General features: G+C 37.8%; 1 protein-coding gene across 4 annotated transcripts in view; it reads right to left on the reverse strand.

Moving 5' to 3' along the window:
• ZRANB3 (zinc finger RANBP2-type containing 3) overlaps window positions 1–22,259 on the reverse strand; it is a 284,417-nt gene that overhangs the window by 86,306 nt on the left and 175,852 nt on the right. The window lies entirely within an intron of this gene.

Raw genomic sequence — 22,259 nt, forward strand, 5'->3', positions numbered from 1 at the left:
TTTAACTGCTTGGTTCTCTAGGTAGTCTGCAAGCCCACACATACGGGGCATGTGGAAGAAGATGGACAAAATGGGAAAAAACAGGCAAAAGAAGAACAATACAAGGTATAGGAGTCAACAACAACACACAAGACAGGAAAGTTTCAATGGAAAGGAAGGTGCCGAGAAGGCTTACGGCCTAGGAAGGGTTTGGTGGTTTTGTTTAGGTGATTTTCAAAACAGCTTATACAGAAGACTAAAAATAGGATAAAGTTAAGGAGAAAATAGAAAGTAAAAAGGCAGATTATTGATAAAGCTCCCCCCGCCAGAAGACTGTAAAAGAAGTAAATAAGAAAGCTGGGACTGAGGCTTAAGGGTTCTGGAAAGTTGGTTTATTAATTTAGAAACTTGGGTAGGCTTACAAACACGTAGGTAGAGTTGATCATTAAGAGAAATGGAAAACTAGGGGACTCAGCTTGTCTATGGAATGGAGAAGGTCCAAGAAGAAACTAGAATAATGTGATCAAGAGCACAGAAGGGAGATCTGAGAGAATGGGGGAAGACAGAGAAATTGTGAGGCAGAAGAAAAGAAAATCAAGAAAGTTCAGACTGAATAGCATTTTCATAGTTAACGTGAGGCTAAGCTATCTATTAGGAGTGAGAACTCAATATGGGATGAATTAAATGGGAATTAAATTTAAAGGAGACAGCATGAATTAAGTTTAAAACCTGCATATATTATCACTTAAATGTTACAAACTAGTTGCTTAGAAATTTTGGAGAAAGACAGCAGGCTGAACACATTTAACCTCCACTCCCTTCCAGTGCTATATTTAAATGACAGTATAGTGTATAGGGACAAAGAGAATTAGAGAGGAACCCACAGAACAACATTTTGGAAGCTAAAAAGCAAATGGATGCCTGGTAACTGATTAGCTGACCTGACAACCAACTCCTGGGCAGTCAGTAGGGCCAGTTGAGAAGCACCTGCTATGCACTGCAGTAACGCAGAAAGGATCAGGCAATGGCACCTCTAAAAGTGGGGCTGGAGTGTGGCTAAACCCTGAGAACTGGTTCAAAGTGTGTTTAAGTAGTTGATTATGTGCAACGTTATATCCTCTCCCACCCATTCCACACAGTAGATGACTACCCCAGCCCCATCCTGGCAGAAAACTAGAGATTTGTTCTCTGGAGAGGTAAAACAGAGGGGACATTTCTTAAAGAAGCTAAAACTAGTTTTTAAAGATATTGGGGAGAGATTAAATAACTAGGGAAGAGTTTGAGGACAAACAGAAAACTAAGCAAAAGAAAACAAATAACAACAACAAAAATTTGACAATTATCAAATCCAAAGAAAACAAAATGTGTTGCATAAGAAACTGTATTACATGGTTCATCTGTAAATATTGTAAACATGGCTATAATAATATACATGGTGACTACTGATCAAATCAGAATTTGTATAAGTTACTATAACATTAGCAGCACAAAAATTATCTATCTATCTATCACTTTACTGGGAGGAGGGGAAAGATGTGCGTGGGAGGGCCACAGGGGTGAAAGAGCTAAAATTTTATCTTCCGTACTGAGAAACTAACTAATAACAATTAAAATTACAAATCAAGAAGTAATAAACAAGGTACAACAATTGGTCTCTATACAACTGGAACAACAAAGAAGAGTCAGGAATAGGAGGAGGAAATGGATGTGTGGCTAACTGCGTCCATGAACTGCCTCCTGCTATGAGATCAGAACTGGATGGTGCCAGGCTACCATTACTGAACGTTTTGATGATATTCTACAGAAGAATCCTAATAGAAAGGAAGAAAATGCAGAACAGAATTTAAAATTCCCGTGGAATCCATACTTTCTGGAGCCATGGTGGCAGGATGAACCCCTGAAACTACTGCCGTAAGATAATCTTTAAACCTTAAACCAAAAATATCCTCTGAAGTCTTAAAACCAAACAATAGTTTAACTTAACTACTAAAGCATGCCTGCCTTCATCACTGTGCTCTTTTAAGAACTATCTATATGGGATCAAACTGACAACAACAACTCAAAAGATTAGATAGGAAACACAGGGGGCAGTGAGTTCACGGTAATGGTGTTGGAACAATTTGGAAAAGAAGGGTGAGAGAATGGTTGCACAACTAGAAGAATGTAATCAATCTCACTGAATTGTACATATAGAAATTGTTGAATTGGTGTATGCTCTGCTGTGTATATTCTAAACAACAATAAAATAAATTATTAAAATAAGTAACAGAATTCAAGAAACAATATAACCTTGAGGAATTTGAAGTAAATACTAAAGGAATCAGTTAATAGAAAGTAGTTGCATCCAGGAAATGAGGTGGTTGTTCTTAGCTGCCATCAAGTCAGTTCATACTCATAGTGACCCTATGTACAAAAGAATGAAACACTGCCTGGTCCTGTGCCATCCTCACCATGGTTCCTATATTTAAACCCATTGTTGCAACCACTGTGTCAATCCCTCTCCTTGAGGGTCTTCCTCTTTACTTTACTAAGCATAATGTCCCTCTCCAGGGACTGGTACCCCTAATAACATGTCCAAAGTACACGAGACAAAATCTGGCCATCCTCGCTTCTAAGGAGCATTCTGGCTGTACTTCTTACAAGACAGATTAATTCATTCTTCTGGCAGTCTATGGTATATTTAATATTCTTCACAACTATCACAATGCAAAGACATTGGTCTTTCTTATTCATTGTCTGCTTTCACGTGCATATGAAGTGACTGAAAAAATCATGGGTTGTGTTAGGCGCACCTTAGTCTTCAAAGTGACATCTTTGCTTTTCAACACTTTAAAGAGGTCTTTTGCAGCAGATTTGCCCAATGCAATATATCATTTGATTTCTTGACTGCTACTTTCATGGATGTTGATTGTGGATCCAAGTAAAATGATATCCTTGATAACTTTAATCTTTTCTCCATTTATCATTATGTTGCTTATTGGTCCAATTGTGAGGATTTTTGTTTTCTTTATGTTGAGTTGCAATCCATACTGAAGGCTGTAGTCTTTGATCCTCATCAGTAAGTGCTTCAAGTCCTCTGCACTTTCAGCAAGCAAGGATGTGTCATCTGCATATCGCAGGTTGTCGATAAGTCTTCCTCCAATCCTGATGCCACGTTCTCCTACATATAGTCCAGCTTCTTGGATCATTTGCGCAGCACACAGATTGAATAAGTATGGTGAAAGGATACAACCCAGACGCACCCATTTCCTGATTTTAGACCACGCAGTATCTCCTTGTTCTGTTCAAACAACTCCCTCTTGGTCTATGCACAGGTTCTGCATGAGCACAATTAAGTATTCTGGAATTCCCATTCTTTGCAATGTTATTCATAATTTGTTATGATCCATACAGTCAAATGCCTTTGCATAGTCAATAAAACACAGGTAAACATCTTTCTGGTGCTGTCTGCTTTCAGCCAAGATCCATCTGATATCAACAGTGATATCCCTCATTCCATGTGCTCTTCTGAAACTGTCTTGAATTTCTGGCAGTTACCTGTCAATGTACTGCTGCAACCGCTTTTGAATGATCTTCAGCAAAATTTTACTTGTGTGTGATATTAGTGGTTGTCTTAGTTATCCAGTGCTGTAACAGAAATACCACAAGTGGATGGCTTTAACAAAGAGAAATTTATTCTCTCACAGTTTAGGAGTCTAGAAGTCCGAATTCAGGGTGCCAGCTCCAGCGGAAGGCTTTCTCTCTCTGTCAGCTCTGGGGGAAGGTCCTTGTCATCAATCTTCCCCTGGTCTAGGAGCTTCTCAGTACAGGAACCTTGGGTCCAAAGGACATGCTCTGTTCCCAGTGTTGCTTTCTTGGTGGTATAAGGTCCCCATACCTCTCTGCTTGCTTCTCTCTTTTACATATCAGAAGAGACTGACTTAAGACAAAATCCAGTCTTGTAGATTGAGTCCTACCTATTAACATAACTGCTGCTAATCCTGCCTCATAAGATCATAGAGGTAGAATTTACAACACATAAGAAAATCACATCAGATGACAAAATGGTGGACAATCATACAATATTGGGAATCACAGACTAGCCAAGTTGACACACATGAATTTTTGGGGGACACAACTCAATCCATAACAGTGGTATTATTCAATAATTACCACATTTTGTTGGATCACCTGTATTTGGAAGGAGGAAATTTGGATTTCTTCCAGTCAGTTGGTCAGGTAGCTGTCTTCCAAATTTCTTGGCATAGACATGTGAGCGCTTCCAGTGTTGATTCCGTTTGTTGAAACATCTCAATTGGTATTCTATCAATTCCTGGAACCTTGTTTTTCGCCATTCCCTTCAGTGCAGCTTGGATTTCTTCATTCAGTACTATCAGTTCTTGACAATATGCAACTTCCTGAAATGTCTGAACGTTGACCAATTCTTTTTTGTACAGTGACTGTGTAATCCTTTCACTTTCTTTTGATGTTTCCTGCATTGTTCAATATTTTGCCCATAGAATCCTTCAATATTGCAATTCAAGACTTCAATTTTTTCTTCAGTTCTTTCAGCTTGAGAAATGCCGAGCCTGTTCTTTCCTCTGGTTTTCTAACTCCAAGTCTTTGCACATTTCATTATAATACTTTACTTTGTCTTCTCTAGCCACCCTTAGAAATCTGTTTGGCTCTTTTACTTCATCATTTCTTCACTTTAGCTACTCTACATTCAAGAGCAAGTTTCAGAGTCTCTTCTGACATGCATTTTGATCTTTTCCTTCTTTCCTATTTTTGTACTGGCATTTTGCTTTCTTCATGTATGATATCCTTGATGTCATCTCACAACTTGTTTGGTCTTCGGTTATTGGTGTTCAGTGTGTCAAATCTATTCTTGAGATGGTCTCTAAATTCAGGTGGGATATACTCAAGGTTGTACTTTGGCTCTCATGAACTTGTTTTAATTTTCTTGAGCTTCAACTTGAACTTGCATATCAGCAATTGATAGTCTGTTCCACAGTCAGCCCCTGGCCTTGTTCTGACTGATATTGATCTTCTCCATCATCTCTTTCCACAGATGTACTCGATCTGATTCCTGTGTATTCCACCTGGCTATGTTCAAATGTGTAGTCACCATTTATGTTGTCGATAAAAGGTATTTCCAATGAATAGGTTGTTGGTCTTGCAAAATTCTATCATTCGATCTCTGGTATCATTTCTATCACCAAGGCTGTATTTTCCAACTATATCTTTCTTCTTTGTTTCCAACTTTTCCATTCCAATCACCAGTAGTTATCAAAGCATCTTGATTGCATGTTTGATCAATTTCAGACAGCACAAGCTGGTAAAAATCTTCAATTTCTTCATCTTTGTCATTAGCGGTTGGTGTGTAAATTTGAATAATAGCCACATTAACGGGTCTTCCTTGTAGGCATATAGATGGTATCCTGTCACTGATAACTTTGTATTTCAGGACAGATCTTGAAATGTTCTTTTTGACAATGAATGTGACGCCACTCCTTTTCAATTTGTCATTCCCGGCATAGTAGACCATGTGATTGTTTGATTCAAAATGGCCAATACTAGTCCATTTTAGCTCACTAATGTCCAGGGTATCTATCGTCAAGCATTCCATTTCATTTTTGACAATTTCCAACTTTTCTAGATTCATACTTTGTACATTCCATGTTCCGATTACTAATGCATGTTTCCAGTTGGTTCTTTTCATTTTGAGTAGTGTCACATCAGCAAATGAAGGTCCCGAAAGCTTGACTCCATCCACATCATTAATGATGCCTCTAGTTTGAGGAGGTAGCTTTTCCCTAGTCGTATTCTGAGTGCCTTCCAACTAAGGGGCTCATCTTCTGGCACTATACCAATGTTCTGTTGCTATTCATAAGGCTTTCAACTGGCCAATTTTTTTAGAAGTAGATTGCCAGGTTTTTGTTCCTAGTCTGTCTTAGTCTGGAAGCTCCGCTAAAACCTATCCACCATGAGTGACCCTGCTGGCATTTGAAACAACAGTTGCATAGCTTCCAGGATCACAGCAACATGCAAGCCACCACAGTATGACAAACTGACAGACAAGTGGTGGGGAATAAGGTTAGAAGACAGTTATTTTTTGAAATGGTTGTTTCTACTCATTAAACTATAATCATAAGAAGCTTTGATAATAACTTTAAAACAACTACATAAATCATTAGCAGCATCTTTAAAATAAAAAAATATCTATTTAAAATTCATGCATATGAGTATAAAGTCACAAGACTGAGTCCTCATGTTACTTTTTGTATGTCTAAATTTTCTAAACAGTACAAATTCATCAGACAATGAGGCTGGAGGCTGTTAAGAACTTTAGCCTTGGATTTCAGTGCCTCAGAAAGAAGAAACGAAGCCCTCTCAAAAGAAGGAGATATAAATTCCAGATATGTTGTCATGGCAACTGAACCACTTTAATAAAGTGCATGTTTGCCTAAAGAGCTATATTTACTGTGATAAGCCTTTCAAAACGTACATGTCAAGTTGGAGTATTTTTAAGGTACATTCATTTTCAATCACTATATTCCCATTCCCAGATGCATTCCCTCGCCTGTTTGAAAGTGAACTGTTTCTGCCAGAGTTCCCTCTACTGATATCACCCCCATCACAACCAAAGCTGCCGATGCCAAAGCTCAAAGCTGCCCCCGCCATTCCACTCCTTCCAACAACTCCATCGGAAAGGCTTACAGTTACTATTAATATTATATAGTTCAATTGTATAACTGGCTAAACAGGCTCTTGGGACTAACCCAGCAACTTAACCATCATTCATGATACTGCTTTCAGGAGAAAATGTGTTTGGAGATCCAAAATATCTATGTCATAAATGAACTTTTGGGATACAAGCCTCTCTTAGGTTGGAAATTGTGTAGGTTTGTATTTTAAAATGTACTGACATACATTTTTAACATTCTTTTATTCTAATTAAAACTGTCACTACATGGTCATATTTTAAAAGTTATCTGAGCAGGAATTTGCTTGCAAACCCTCTTAAGTGTATATTACATGGAATGGTAGGTTCTGATGATGATTAGCATTTTGGTTATGCTGGTTCAGGTTGTACAGAAGTTGCAGAAAATGCATGTGTTCACAACTTTACTGGACTAAAATTGGTCTGTTGGTAATACATCTCTTCGTCAAAAGGCTTAATTTAAATAATTAATGAAGGCTACACACTACATCTCATTTAAAAAATGCAGAAATAAAGAGATATGTTATATTTCTTAAATTTTTTTCAATGAAGAGGTGTACATCATACTTTCTGAAGTAAAAGCCTCCCCCCCACCCCCCAAAAAAGAAACAAACCTGTTGCTGTCGAGTCAATTCCAACCCATAGCAACCCTAGAGGACAGAGTAGAACTGCCCCATAGGTTTTCAAGGAGCAGCGGGTGGTTTTGAACTGCCGATCTTTCGGTTACCAGCCTTATCACTTAACTGCCATGCCACCAGGGCTCCGTGAAGTAAAAGCAGTTTAAGAAAAACTTATACTGCAATAATGACCTAATGAAATATATTTGATTTTAAATTGCCAGCTCTTAAATAAGAGAGAGAAAGAAGGAATGAAAGGAATATCAAGCCTGAGCCTGAGCAAAAAAGAAGTTTCTTCTTAAGTCCTGAGGTCCTCAGACCTCAGAAGTTTCACCCTTGTGGCAGGCACTAAGGGTTTACATCGATTAGTGGGCTGCTAACCAAAAGGTGGTTCAAATCCACCAGCCACTCCTGGGAAACCCTGTGAGTCAGTTCTACTCTGTCCTATAGGGTCGCTATGAGTTGGAATCCACTGGATGGCAAGGTGTATTCCTAGCCATGAGTTATTCCCACTGTCTTGTTTGTTAACCAAATCTCAGTTTGTTTAGGTATCTGGTGGCCATGTGCTTTAGAGAAGGCCCTTCAGCCTCCTCTTAATCAGCAAGAGGTGAATCATGATTGGTCTAAGCAAGCTTAGTTTATCTATTCCCTCTAAAGTGATTCTAAACAATAAAGCATATGGGAAGTCGACTGGGGGATCCAAAAGAAAAATTTCCTCACTGATAAAGGGACTGTTGGGAGGAAACATACCTTTTTCTTGATCTAGACTATGTGGCCTGTACTGGATAACAGGAATTGCAGCAGTCATCTTGGGGCCACAATGGGAGCCTTTGGGGGCAGGCATGAACTAGGTCAGCCAGAGCAGAAAGATAGGAGAACCTAGGTTCTTCTTTCTTTCCTTTCTTTTTTTCAAACAGCTTTATTGAGATAGAATTCAGTACAACAAAATTCATCCATTTAAAGTGCAATTAAATGGCTTTTGGTATATTCACAGAGCTATGCATCTATCATCACAATCAATTTCAAAACATTTTCATTACCCAAAAAGAAAGCCCTCATCCCTTAAACATCATCCACCTGCACTCCCAGACTCCCCTAACTCTAAGCAAATGCTAATCTACTTTCTGTCACCATGGATTTGACTATTCTGGACATTTCATATAAATTGATTCATACAATCAATATATGAACTTTTGGCTTTTCACTTAGTGTAATGTTTACAAAGTTCATCCATGTTGCAGCATGTATCACTACCTCATTTCTTTTTCTTGCTTAATAATAATCCACTGTATGGATATACTACATTTATCCATTCACTCATCAGTTTATGGACATTTGGGTTGTTTCTACTTTTTGTGTGGACATATGTTTTCATTTCTCTTGGGTATATACCCATGAGTGGAATTGCTGGGTGAATGTGTAACAGTATGTATAAGCATTTCAGAAACTGTTAACCTATTTTCCAAAACAGTTACACCATTTTGCATTTCCAACCACAGCGTAAGAAAATTCCAAACTCTCCATGTCCTTGCCACGCTTGTTATTATCTGTCTTTTTTATTTTAGCCATACTAGTGGGTACGAAGGGCATTTCATTGTAGGTTTGATTTGCATTTTCCTAATGCCTAATGATGTTGATTATTGGCTAATCATGTGTTTATTGGCCATTTGTATATCTTCTTTGGAGAAATATCTACTCAGATAATTTGCCTATTTTAAAAACCGGTTATTTGTTTTTTTTATTATGGAATTGTGACAGCTCTTTCATAGACGACTGTTATGGATTGAACTGTTTCCCCCCTACAATACGTGTTGTAAATCATAACCTCTATGCCTGTGGTTAGAATCTCATTTGGGAATGGGTTGTCTTTGTCATGTCAATGAGACAGGATTAGTGTAGGGTGTATCCTGAATCAGTCTCTCAAAAAACTTAAGAGGAGCAGATTAAGCCAGCAGAGATGGCGGAAGACAGATGTCAAGCCACATGGAGATCTCCAATAAACCAGAAAAGAAAAGTTGAAGAGACAAGGGCCTTCCCTCAAAGCCAACAGAGAAAGAGTCTTCCCCTACAGTCAGCACCCTGAATTCGGACTTCTAGCCTCCTAAACTTTGAAAATATAAATTTCTGCTTGTTAAAGCCATCCACTTGTGGTAGTTCTGTTATAGCAGCACTACATAACTAAGACAATGCCCTTTACTATTCCAGATATAAATCCCTTATGAAACAAATGACTTGAAAACTGTTTCTCCCTTATTGTGGGTTGCCTTTTCACTTTCCTGAGGGTGTCCTTTGAAGTACAAATTTTTAAATTTTGATGAAGTCTAATTTATCTATTTTTTCTTCTGTTGCTTGTGCTTTTAATGTCATATGTAAAAAACCATTCCCTAATCCATGGTCACAAAGATTTATTCCTAAGTGCTCTTCTAAGAATTTTATAGTTTTGCTCTTACATTTAGTTCTTAGATCCATTTTGAATTAATTTTTGTATACAGTATGAGGCAGGGGTCCTACCTCATTCTTCTCTGTGAATATCCAATTGCCCAAGCACCATTGGCTGAAAAGACTATTCTTTTGAATTGAATTGTCTTGGCATCTGTTTTAGTTATCCAGTACTGCTGTAACAGAAATACCACAAGTGGATGGCTTTAACAAACAGAAGTTCATTCTCTCACAGCCTCGTAGTCTAGAAGTCCAAATTCAGGGCATCAGCTCCAGGGGAAGGCTTTCTCTGTGGGCTCTGGAGGAAGGTCCTTCTCATCAATCCTCCCCTGGACTAGGAGCTTCTCCACGCAGGAACTCTGGGTCCAAAGGACACCCGTTCAGCTCCTGGCACTGCTTTCTTGGTAGTATGAGGTCCCCATGTCTCTCTGCTCACTCCTCTCTTTTGTATCTCAAAAGAGATTGGCTTAAGACACTATCTAATCTTGTAGAGCTCATCAATATAACTGCCATCAATCATAGTCATAGGATTTACAACACATAGGGAAATCACATCAGATGACAAAATGGTAGACAATCATACAATAGAATACAATACAACCTAGCCAAGTTGACAGATATTGTTGGGGGATACAATTCAATTCATGACAGTATCCTTGTCAAAAATTAATTGATCATAAATGTGAGGGTTTATTTCTGAACTTTCAGTTCTATTCCACTGATCTATATACTTATCTTTTTGCCAGTACCACACTGTCTTGGTTACTGTATTTTTATAGTAAGTTTTGAAATTGAGAAGTGTGAGTCTTCCAACTTTGTTCTTTATCAAAATAGTTTTGGCCACTTTGGGTCCTTTGAATTTTAGTTGCAGCTTGTAAATTTATGAAAAGAAGTCAGCTGGGATTTTGTCAGTGATGGTGCTGAATCTGTTGATCAATTTGGGTACTATTGACATTTTAACAGTATTACGTCTTCCAACCCATGAACATAGGGTGTCTTTCCATTTATTTAGGTCTTCTTTACTTTCTTTCAATAATTTATTTTTGTTTTCAAAGCATAAGTTTTGCACTTTCATTGTTAAATTTATTTCTAAGTACTTAATATGTTTAATGTTATTATAAGAGGAACAGTGTTCTTAATTTCATTTTTAGATTTTTCATTACTAACGCATTGAACATTAATGACAGAAGACCAGACAAGTTGTGGATGACATCAAGATCATTTAAAAAGAAAGAAAAGACCAAAATGGATGTCAGAAGAGATTCTAAAACTTGCTCTTGAACACAAACTAGCTAAAGTGAATGGAAGAAACGATGAAGTGAAAGACCTGAACAGAAGATTTCAAAGGGCGGCTCGAGAAGACAAACTAAAGTATTATAATGAAATGTGCAAAGACTTGGAGTTAGAAAACCAAAAGGGAAGAACACTCGGCATTTCTTAAACTGAAAGAACTGAAGAAAATATTCAAGTCTCTGGTTGCAATATTGAAGAATTCTATGGGGAAAATACTGAATGATGCAGGAAGCATCAAAAGAAGATGGAAGGAATACACAGAGTCACCGTGACATAAAGACTAGGTCTATGTTCAACCATTTCAGGAGGTAGCATATGATCAAGAATTGATGGTACTGAAGGAAGAAGTCCAAGCTGCACTGAAGGCATTGGCAAAAAACAAGGCTCCAGGAACTGATGGAATACCAACTGAGATGCTTCAACAAATGGATGAAGCACTGGAGGTACTCAGTTGTCTATGCCAAGAAATTTGGAACACAGCTGCCTTGTCAACTGACTGGAAGAAATCCATATTTGTGTTCATTCCAAACAAAGGTGATCCAACAAAATGTGGAAATTACTGAACAATATCATTAATACTACACACAAGTAAAATTTTGCTGAAGATCATTCAAAAGCAGTTGGAACGAAGGCTATCAGTGCTGATGTCAGATGATCTTGGCTGAAAGCAGAGAAAACCGGAAAGACGTTTACCTGTGTTTTATTGACTATGCAAAGACATTCGACAGTGTGGATCGTAACAAATTATGGATAACATTGCAAGGAATGGGAATTCCAGAACACTTAATTCTGCTCATGAGCAACCTGTACATAGACCAAGAGGGAGTCATTCGAACAGAACAAGGGGATACCGTGTGGTCTAAAATCAAGAAATGTGTGTGTCAGGGTTGTATCTTTTCACCATACTTATTTAATCTTTATGCTGAGCAAACAATCCGAGAAGCCACCATCAGGATTGGAGGAAGACTTACTAACAACCTGAAATATGCAGATGACACAGCCCTCCTTGCTGAAAGTGAAGAGGACTTGAAGCATTTATAGACAAAGATCAAAGACTATAGCCTTCAGTATGGATTACATCTCAACATAAAGAAAACAAAAATCCTCACAGGTGGGCCAATAAGCAACATCACGATAAATGGAGAAAAGATTGAAGTTGCCAAGGATTTTATTTTACTTGGATCCACAATTAACGTCCATGGAAGCAGCAGTCAAGAAACCAAACAATGTATTGCACTGGGCAAATCTGCTGCAAAAGATCTCTTCCAAGTGTTAAAAAGCAAAGATGTCACTTTAAGGATTAAGGTGCATCTGACCCAAGCCATGATATTTTCAATCAGCTCATATGAATGCAAGCTGGACAGTGAATAAGGAAGACCAAAGAAGAATCAACACTTTTGAATTGTGGTGTTGGTGAAGAATATTGAATATACCACGGACTGCCAGGAGAACGAACAAATCTGTCTCAGAAAAAGTACAGCCATAATGCTCATTAGAAGCAAGGATGGCGAGACTTTGTCTTATGTACTTTGGACACGTTATCAGGAGGGACCAGTTCCTAGAGAAGGACATCATGCTTGGTGAAGTAGAGGGTCAGCGAAAAAGAGGAAGACCCTCAATGAGATGGACTGACACAGTGGTTGCAGCAATGGGCTCAAACATAGCAACAATATGCAGATGGCGCAGGACCGGGCAGTGTTTTGTTCTGCTGTACATCAGGTCGGTATGAGTCGGAACTGACTCTTACGGCACCAAACAAAAACAATATATAGAAATACAACTGATTTTTGTATATTGATCTTGTACTCTGCAAACTTGCTGAACTTGTTTATTAGTTCTAATAGTTTTTTGGTGGATTCCTTAGGATTTTCTATATACAAGATTATGATATATGTAAATAGAGATTCTACTTCTTTCTTTCCAATCTGGCTGCCTTTTATTTCACTTTCTATCCTAATTGCCCTGGATTTCCTAATTGTACTAGAACCTCTAGTACAATGTTGACTATAAGTGACAATAGCGGACATCCTTGTCTCGTTCCTGATATTAGGGAAAAAGCATTTAGTCTACGTGTGATGTTAGCTGTAGCTTTTTTTCAGATGCTCTTTATCAATCTGAGTAAGTTCCTTTCTAATCCTAGTTTGCTGAGTGCTTTTATCAGAAAGAAATGTTGAATTTTTTCAAATTCTCTTTCTGTGTCCATGAGATGGCCATGTGGTTTTTTCTATTATTCTTTTGATATTAATGTACTACAATAATGGATTTTTCAGACATTAAACTAATCTAGCATTTCTGGAATAAATTCCACTTGGTCATGGTATATAGTCCTTTCATATATTGCTGGATTTGATTTCACAGTATTTTGTGGAGCATTTTTTCATCTATATTCTTAAGAGATATTGGTCTGTAGTTTTCATTTCTTATGATGTCTTTGCCTGGTTCTGGTATCAAAGTAATACTGCTGTACTGGAACAAGTTTGGAGATGTTCCCTTCTCTTCTAATTTTTGGAAGAATTTGTGAAGAATTGAGGACCTGGGTTCTTGATGCCATCACTGAGCCATTAAACTAACCAATCCAGAAACTGTCCTCCTTTGAGATCTTGTTATATGAGATACAACATTTATCTTTCATACACTTTAATTAGGTCTCCAATTATTTTCTTCTGAAATCATCTTAACTGACACAATATCCTTATGAGACAACTATATATAAGAAAGTTAATATGTTATACAGTCCAAAAATGCATCTGCCGCATATATAAGTACTCACACAGCTAGACATATGTAAGTACCTATAAACAAGCTACCTGAAAAACTTCACTGAACTTTATTTCATATTAATATATCAAATTCTACAAGTTCCATAATAACTCTATAATTCTAAACATTCTGTATAATTCACAAAAGAAAATGAGTATAAATTTGTAATGTAGAAAAAATAGGACAGATAAAAGCTAAAATAAACATGATTCTGAAAAACTAGAACACATATGCTTTAAATTTATAAACATATAATAGTCCTTCAAAAAGGAGCATGCTAAGAATTATTTAAAGTTCAGTTTTGATTTTTCTATATAATTTTATTCTCTTCACCCTTTAATGTATGCTTTGCTAAAAAAGACGTCCTTTTATGGATTTGCATTCTCCTATCTCTAAATTCTAATGTACCTTAGAATTTCCCAGTCTAGTTTAAATTTTTATTTTAGGACTCTAAAATAATCTTGATTTAATTTTATAAGCCACCTACTTTTGCATATTTAATTTAAAAAGTTATAAAACCAATCCACAGATCATTCTTTGATTACGAATAGCACTTGTATTTTCTTATTCAAGAAGCATTAGTTCCTTTGGGCACAGTTCTTATTGTTTGGGCAAGGGTCTGGTTGGCCAGGAACAGGACTCTTTTATTCTGGAGGCTGCTTCAAGAAGGTGTGGTGATTCCTGAAGGTCTCAAAGTATTTCACTTACAGGGTCTCCTGTACTTGTTTGCTTATATTGGCACACTACACTTTGTTATTTGATCATGTCAGAACAGAGGGGCTGGGTTGGGGCCAGTATTATGGCATCCAACATGGCATGAAATCACTAAGTAGTTATCATTTGGTGATGATCTGTGAAATTTACAGGTAAATCTGTCTTTCCATTCCGCTTAGGCTGTTTATTTAAACCTTACCGACTTCTAAGAAAGTTTTGAGATATCTTATCAAAACAGCAAATCAATTCAATTTAAAACCACTAATATGGCAATAATGTATTAAGTAACAGAAGGAGTAGAGGAAAGGTTGAAAAGAATATTATGTAAGTAGTATGTATTACTTATAGAGGCAGATGGAGCCCTGGTGGCACAGTGGTTAAGAGCTCAGCTGCTAACCCAAAGGACGGCAGTTTGAATCCATCAGCTGCTCCTTGGAAACCCTATGGGGCAGTTCTACTCTGTCCTATAGGGTCGCTACGAGTTGGAATCAACTCGACGACAACGGGTATAGAGGCAGATAGAAGCCCTGCAATTGAACATAAAGCTTAAGTATGGAGGCTCAGAACAACAAAAGGCAAACAAAATAGATGGCATATCATTAAGAGGGACAAACTTTCCCAGCCTGAGCTCTGTGAGAACTTCTAGATTAACAGAGATACTTGTCAGTTTAATGAGCGTTTGCTGCATTGCCACCCTATTCCCCTACTCTGGTCCTTTTAAGAATGTGTCTGCAAAGGAGGGTCATCCCAGTCTAGCTCCAAGGCCAAAAGCTAAGACTGTGGAGGAGTGAGCTCCAGTGCTTCCTCACCAGATCATTACAGATTATGCTAGCACCCATCTTTAGCCAGGGAGAGTCAAACACTTCACTTGGTGCTGTCAGATGTCTAGAGCCTTCAAATGGCACCATGTCAGACAAGAGACAACCTACCATCCTCTCAGCCTCTCTTGTTTTTATTCATTTATCTAGTTCACTTTACACTGTTTCTTATTAATTTATTTTGGGACAGCTCATTTAACTATTATGCTTTAAGATTATCTTAAACAAGGAAGGGGAAGTACCAAAGTAAAGGAGAATATGCATTGCTTATTCACCCCCTCAGCCCCACAACCCTCTACAAAAGAAAGATAAGAAAATTTGTCTTCTACTATCCTTTCCCTCAAGCCCATGGTCTCAATTTAGATATCATTTCATCAACATGAAAAAATATTTTCAAATCTGGTAGTAAATATTTTAAAATCTGGTAGAAGACAGCCCTCAAGGGAAGACTGGCAGTTCCATACTATAATGTCAGTGTTTTGGACATTTCCACAGAGCCCCATGCTACAATTTTCTCACAGAAAACACAAAGTTCATTTCCAAAGATAGGTGCGGGTGGACTACGGGAAATGTTATTTTCTTACCTCTAAATAAACAAACAAACAAAAGAAAACCAAACCTGTTGCCATCGAGTTGATTCCAACACACAGTGACCCTTTAGGACAGAGTAGAACTTCCCCATAGGGTTTCCAAGGAGGGGCTGGTGGATTTGAACTGCTGACTTTCTGGTTAGCAGCTGAGCTCTTAACCACTGTACCACCAGGGTCCTTCTTATCTCTAGGCCTGTTTTATTCCCTAATGAACGTATCTGTAAACAGAAATTTAACATTTCTAATGCATTTAACTTTTTGGCACTGACCAAGTTTCACAAGTAGGACTGAGAAACAAGAAACAATACCAACACAATTTTACAAAAGAACTTAGTATCCTAAAACTTTCCATAAAAGTTTTTGGACCAAGATACAATAAAGCTATCTCTCTTTGTCTTTTTGGTATGATATATGAGAGGATATTCTCATGAATTACATACGCTATTGGATTTGCACAAACGGTGACAAAGTTAGAAAATAAAGCCAATAGTATTATGTATTTTTAAAAAATAATATTCATGAAAGTTGACTTTATGGAAGTTTGATCATGAAAATCATTGATCAAAATAGCTAATCTAATTTTTTAAAAACTGAGTTCAATTTTAAGGAACATTCTTGACTTCTTTCTAAACTCCATCCCCAGGTCATGTTAATAAGGCAATCAACTTCGTACTACTAAAGATTAAGCATGAATAAACCTTATTCATTTGGATGTTAAGAATTATGATACAGAAGTATACAGACTTTTAACTCTGTACCTTCTTCATGCCTGTATAGGGATGCTGAAAAATCACACGTAGGAAAACAAGCACTGAGTTAAATTCATGGTCATCAATAAACACGGAACATATTCAGTTGTCCCAGCAGAATAATGGCTAAGTTCACTGATACTGGAGACAGACTGTCTGGGTTCAACTCCTGGCTCCATCATCTACAAGCTGAGAGACTTTGGGTAAGTCACGTAAAAGCTTTGTGTTTTAGTTTCCTCATCTGTAAAAGGGAAGAAGTGTTCACCTCGTACGGTTGTGGGATAATTAAATGAGTTAGTACATGAGGTATGCCTGGAACAGTGCTTGGCACATAGGAAACATTCTAAGTGTTAGCTATTATTATTACTACATTTATTCAGTAAGTTGCAAAAAGAATTTCGACCTTTTCCAGAAAATCAGAGAACCTATGCCTTCTTGCTGACTCTCAAACCTCCCACTGCCCAGAGAAAACACAATTCATCATCTGAGAATTTTGTTACCTTTCCTTACCCTAACTCATCCTCACTTCCCTTCCATTTGTAACAAGAAATGCATCTCTCCTCTTCTCTCGGGCAAATTCCTCCACCTGTGATTCCAAACTTAGCCACTCCTGCCACTTCAAAAACATTACACTACCCCTCTGTCTCAAGTGGCTATTTCTCCATCTTTAATAAAGCCTTCTTTCATTTCTATCTTCCATACAGCTAACATACTATCACTTATCTCCTCTGGAAGTGATTATAATAATGTTTTATTTCTATTTATTGATTATTATTGACCATCTCCTTACTAATGAACAGGAAGCAGACTGTCCTGGGTTCAGAGTCAGAAATGCTTTCCTAAAATATAGAACTGCCACAGGAAATGGCAGTCTCCAGTCTCACATCATCCCAGTTGCTGTGCAGCAGGGGATATTGCAGTGGCTTCCTTATATCTGACTGCCCATTATAAATAGGATTCTACCTGTGTTAAGTTGCTGAGGTAATTAAAGAGAAAACACGCTTTGTGCATAACGGAAACATGTTTAAAACAATTTGCCTTGTGGAAAGTTTCTAAAGCACTAAGGAATGCTGTCATCCCCAAGGTGACAGGAACATTTAAATTATGGATTGGCTTTAATTATTTTCATAGAAAAATAACTGTCGTTTCTCTTAAAATAGTTTTCTGTAAAAGTGAGATGTTGTTGTAGTATACCTGAAAATAATTGAGGGTTGGTTAAATCATACATACCATTTATGTCTGTTTTTTTTTTCTGCCAGAATCTTTATACTGATCCTAACTTAAAAGAATCAGCTCATTTTCATCCACTGTATTCTCAGCAAATACTACAAAGCAATAAAAATGATGATTTAGAAGAAAAGTAATTTTCCTAATTATCGGAGATCCTTCACTGATGGACTTTTCATCAGTAACACTGAGTATTTTAGGTTTATTGCCTTTGTTTACTGTTTATCATTACTAGGCCTTGAAGAAATATCTAAAAAAAGAGATCTCAGTTTAACAGTGCAATAACAAACCTAAGGAGACAATAACAAACATACTTAAAACTTAACCTCTGTCTTCCTAAAAAAGTATAAGTACTTAATTTGCTGCCCTTGCAGGAATCTCAAAACATAGACAGGCATAAATGTTTACACAGCACAAGGATGGTATGTTTAAGTATAGCACTGTGTATATTAAAAATCATCATATCAATTTGCTGTTATGATCTAATTTGAAGTACTGCTATTGTCTTCGTCTGCCTAGAAGGCACTGTAGCATAGGAAGAAAAGACAAGAGAAGATTACAGCAGAGAAAGAAACGTTCCATTCTGGTGATCTATAAAAACAGGACAAATGGAATTCCATACGTCCAGAAGGCTTTAGACACAACTCTGCCTGGAGCAAAGAAAGAGGATAGATGACTCCCAGAAGTTCTTTCTAGACCTATTAGTCTCTAGCCATGATTAATACAGAGTGTTAAAATAGTCATATAGATAGAGAAAATATTCACTTTCTCAGAAGATCAGACAAGAACAAGATTTTACACTTCACATATTAATTTCATATATATGGCTCAAGCATAACAACAATTGTGAGGATGGCACAGGACTGGGCAAGTGTTTTGTTCCATTGTACATAGGGTTGCTACGGGTTGGAACTGACTTGAGGGTACCTAACAACAACAACATTATATACCTGTAGTCATTTTTTTCATTAAATACTACAAATAATGAAGTCATTTTACTGTTGGCAATAAGGATATGCCCCTAAAAACAGCATATTCTATAAGTAACTGCATACTCACACAAACATTTACTTGAAAGCTCATTATATTCTTACTCTTGTCAAGATTTTCCAAATTCAGATAAAACATCATTAGCTTTAAACTATCTTTAAATTTCTAAATAGAATTGTTCAAAAAAAAACTCAATGAAAATAAAAGTATTTCCAACATGATGCTTCAGAGTACAAAAAAAAAACTTCTATTATTTAACAGCTTGGGCCTTGCTGAGTTAGGCACAGATCATACTTAATTGGAATCTGAGCACAAAACGTTGTTAGTTGCCACTGAGCTGTCTCTGACTCAAGGCAACCTCATGTGTAACAGAATGAAATGGTGCCTGGTCCTGTGCCATCTGCATGATTATTGGTATGTTTGAATTCATTGTTGTGGCTACCTGTCAATCCAACACATTGAGAGTTTCCTTTGTTTTTGCTGACCCTCTCTTTTACCAAACGTGATGTCCTTTTCTAGTAAGTGGTTTTTCCTAATGACGTGTCCAAAGTAAGCAAGCCAAAGTCCCGCCATCCTTCAATCTAGGGAGCATTCTGGTTGTATTTCTTGTAAGACTGATATGTTTCTTCTTCTGGCAGTCCACGGTATGTTCAATATTCTTTGCAAACACCAAAATTTGAATGCATCAATTCTTTGATCTTCCTTTTTCATTGTCTAGCTTCCAATTGCATATGAGAAGACTGAAAAGACCATGGTTTGAGTCAGGTACACCTTAGTCATTAAAGTTGTATCTCTGCATTTTAAAACATTAAAGAGGTCTTTTGCAGCAGATTTGCCCAATGCAATACACCATTTGATTACTTGAACCTCCTGTTTTTCCCAGTCTCAATGAATGCCACAAACATCAACCCAGCTGACCAAGTAAGAAATCTAGATTTTACTTTTTCCCTCACCTTCCACAACCAATCGCCAATCTCTGTCAATTGTACCGTTTTACTATTTCCTGAATCGTTCCTTTCATTCTAGTTAGGACATGGTACAGCTACTACCTCAGTTCAGACCACCAACAATGTTATCCTAGATTACCAATGCAGCATCCCAAATGGATTTCTTGCCTACTGGCTTGTTCCTTCCAATCCATTCTCCATACAGCAGGCATAGTTATTTTTCTAAAGCACAAATGTGATCATTTTACTCCACTTCACTGCACCTGATCAGCCAGAACCCTTAAGACAAAGTACAAACTGTGAACTATGACCTCCATACTGTGGTTACTGCTCTCTGTGATCTCTGGCCTAGTCTCTCTCATTAATTCCTCCCCTTGCACTCTATGTTTCACTCGTGTTGACCTACTTTTTGTTCCCTAAATATGCCAGTTCTGGCTAATCTTTGTGAGTTTCCACAAACTGTTTCACCTCCCTGAAATACACACCACAAGCCCAAATCCCTGTCCCATGTACTCTCCTTCTCTTTGGCTGCCTAAATACTACTTGCTTATTCTCTGGGATGTCTTTATTGAACGCCTGAGACTGGGCCAGGTGTTCTCTTCCACGTGTTTCCATGGCATCCTGTTTTTTAAGCACTAAATAACACTCTATCACAATTGACTATTCATTTCACTGTCTTCGCAAACAGACTTCAAGTTTCTTAAGAGGTAGGCACTGTGTCTTGTTCTCCAAACCTCCCTAGCACAAAACATGATTTTTTAAAAAACTGTACTTTAGATGAAGGTTTACAGAACAAATAGTTTCTCATTAAACAGTACACACATTGTTTTATGACACTGGTAACAACCCACGGCATGGCAACACTCCCTTCTCGACCCCCTGCCTTCCAATCCTTGTCCCTGGGCTGTTGTGCCCCAATAGTCTTGTTTTGTTTTATGGAGCTGCCTAATCTTTGGCTGAAGGGTGAAGCTTGGGAGTGACTTCATTACTGAGCTAAAAGGGTGTCTTGGGAGCCATATTCTCCAGTCTCTGTCAGACCAGTAAGTCTGGTCTTTTTACGTGAGTCAGAATTTTATTCTACATTTTTCTACAGCTCTGTCCAGGACCCTCTGCTGTGATCCCTGTCAAAGAAGTCAGTGGTGGTAGCAGGGCACCATCTAGTTGTACTGGACTCAGTCTGGTGAAGCCATGGTAGTTGTGGTCCATTAGTCCTTTGAACTAATCTTTCCCTTGTATCTTGTTTTCTTCATTCTCCCACGCTCTCGAAGGGGTGAGACCAGTGGAGTATCTTAGATGGCTGCTCACAGGCTTTTAAGATCCCAGACGCTACTCACCAAGGTAGACTGTAGAACATTTTCTTAATAAACTACGTTATGCCAATTAAGCTAGATGTTCCACGAGACCATGGTCCCCATAGCCCTCTGCCCAGCAATTCCCTAAAGGAGTTTGGATGTGTCTATGGAGCTTCCATGACCTTCCCTTGTACAAGTTGTGCTGGCTTCCCCAGTATTGTGTACTGTCTTACCCTTCACCAAAGTTACCACTTATCTATTGTCTATTTAGTATTTCCCCTTCCCACTCCTCCCATCCCTCCTAACCATGAAAGATTGTTTCTTTTTGTGTGTAAACCTTTTCATGAGTTTTTACAGCAGTGTTCTCATATAATATTTGTCCTTTTGTGATTGACTTATTTCACTTAGCATAATGTCCTCCAGTTCCATCCATGGCATGAGATGCTTTGCAGATTCATCATTGCTCTTTATTGTTGTGTGATACTCCATTGTGTATATGTACCATAGTTTATTCTGTTGATGGGCATCTAGGTTGTTTCTATCTTTTTGCTATTGTGAACAATGCTGCAATGAACATGGGCGTGCATATGTCTACTCGTGTGACGGCTCTTATTACTCTAGGATATATTCCTAGGAGTGGGATTGCTGGATTGTACGGTATTTCTATTTCTAGCTTTCTAAGGAAACGCCGAATCATTTTCCAAAATGGTTGTATCATTTTGCATTCCCACCAGCAGTGCATAAGAGTTCTGATCTCCCCACAGCCTCTTCAACATTTGTTATTTCCAGTTTTACTGATTTGTACCAGTAATGCCAGGATGAGAGGTTATCTCATTGTGGTTTTGATTTGCATTTCTCTAACGGGTAGTGATCTTGAGTATTCCCTCATGTGTCTGTTGGCCGCTTCAATGTCTTCTTTGGTGAAGTGATTGTTCATTTCCTTTGCCCATTTTTTCATTGGATTATTTATCTTTTTGTTGTAGAGGTGTTGGATTTTCTTGTAGATTTTAGAGATCAGAACTTTGTCTGACTTGAAATGCCCTCAATTTTTTCCCCAGTCTGTAGGTTCTCTTTTTACACTTCTGGTGAAGTCTTTTGATGAGCATAAGTGTTTAATTTTTAGAAGATCCCAGTTATCTAG

This window comes from Trichechus manatus, unplaced genomic scaffold (assembly GCF_000243295.1).
Source record: "Trichechus manatus latirostris isolate Lorelei unplaced genomic scaffold, TriManLat1.0 scaffold00033, whole genome shotgun sequence".
Lineage (NCBI taxonomy): Eukaryota > Metazoa > Chordata > Mammalia > Sirenia > Trichechidae > Trichechus > Trichechus manatus.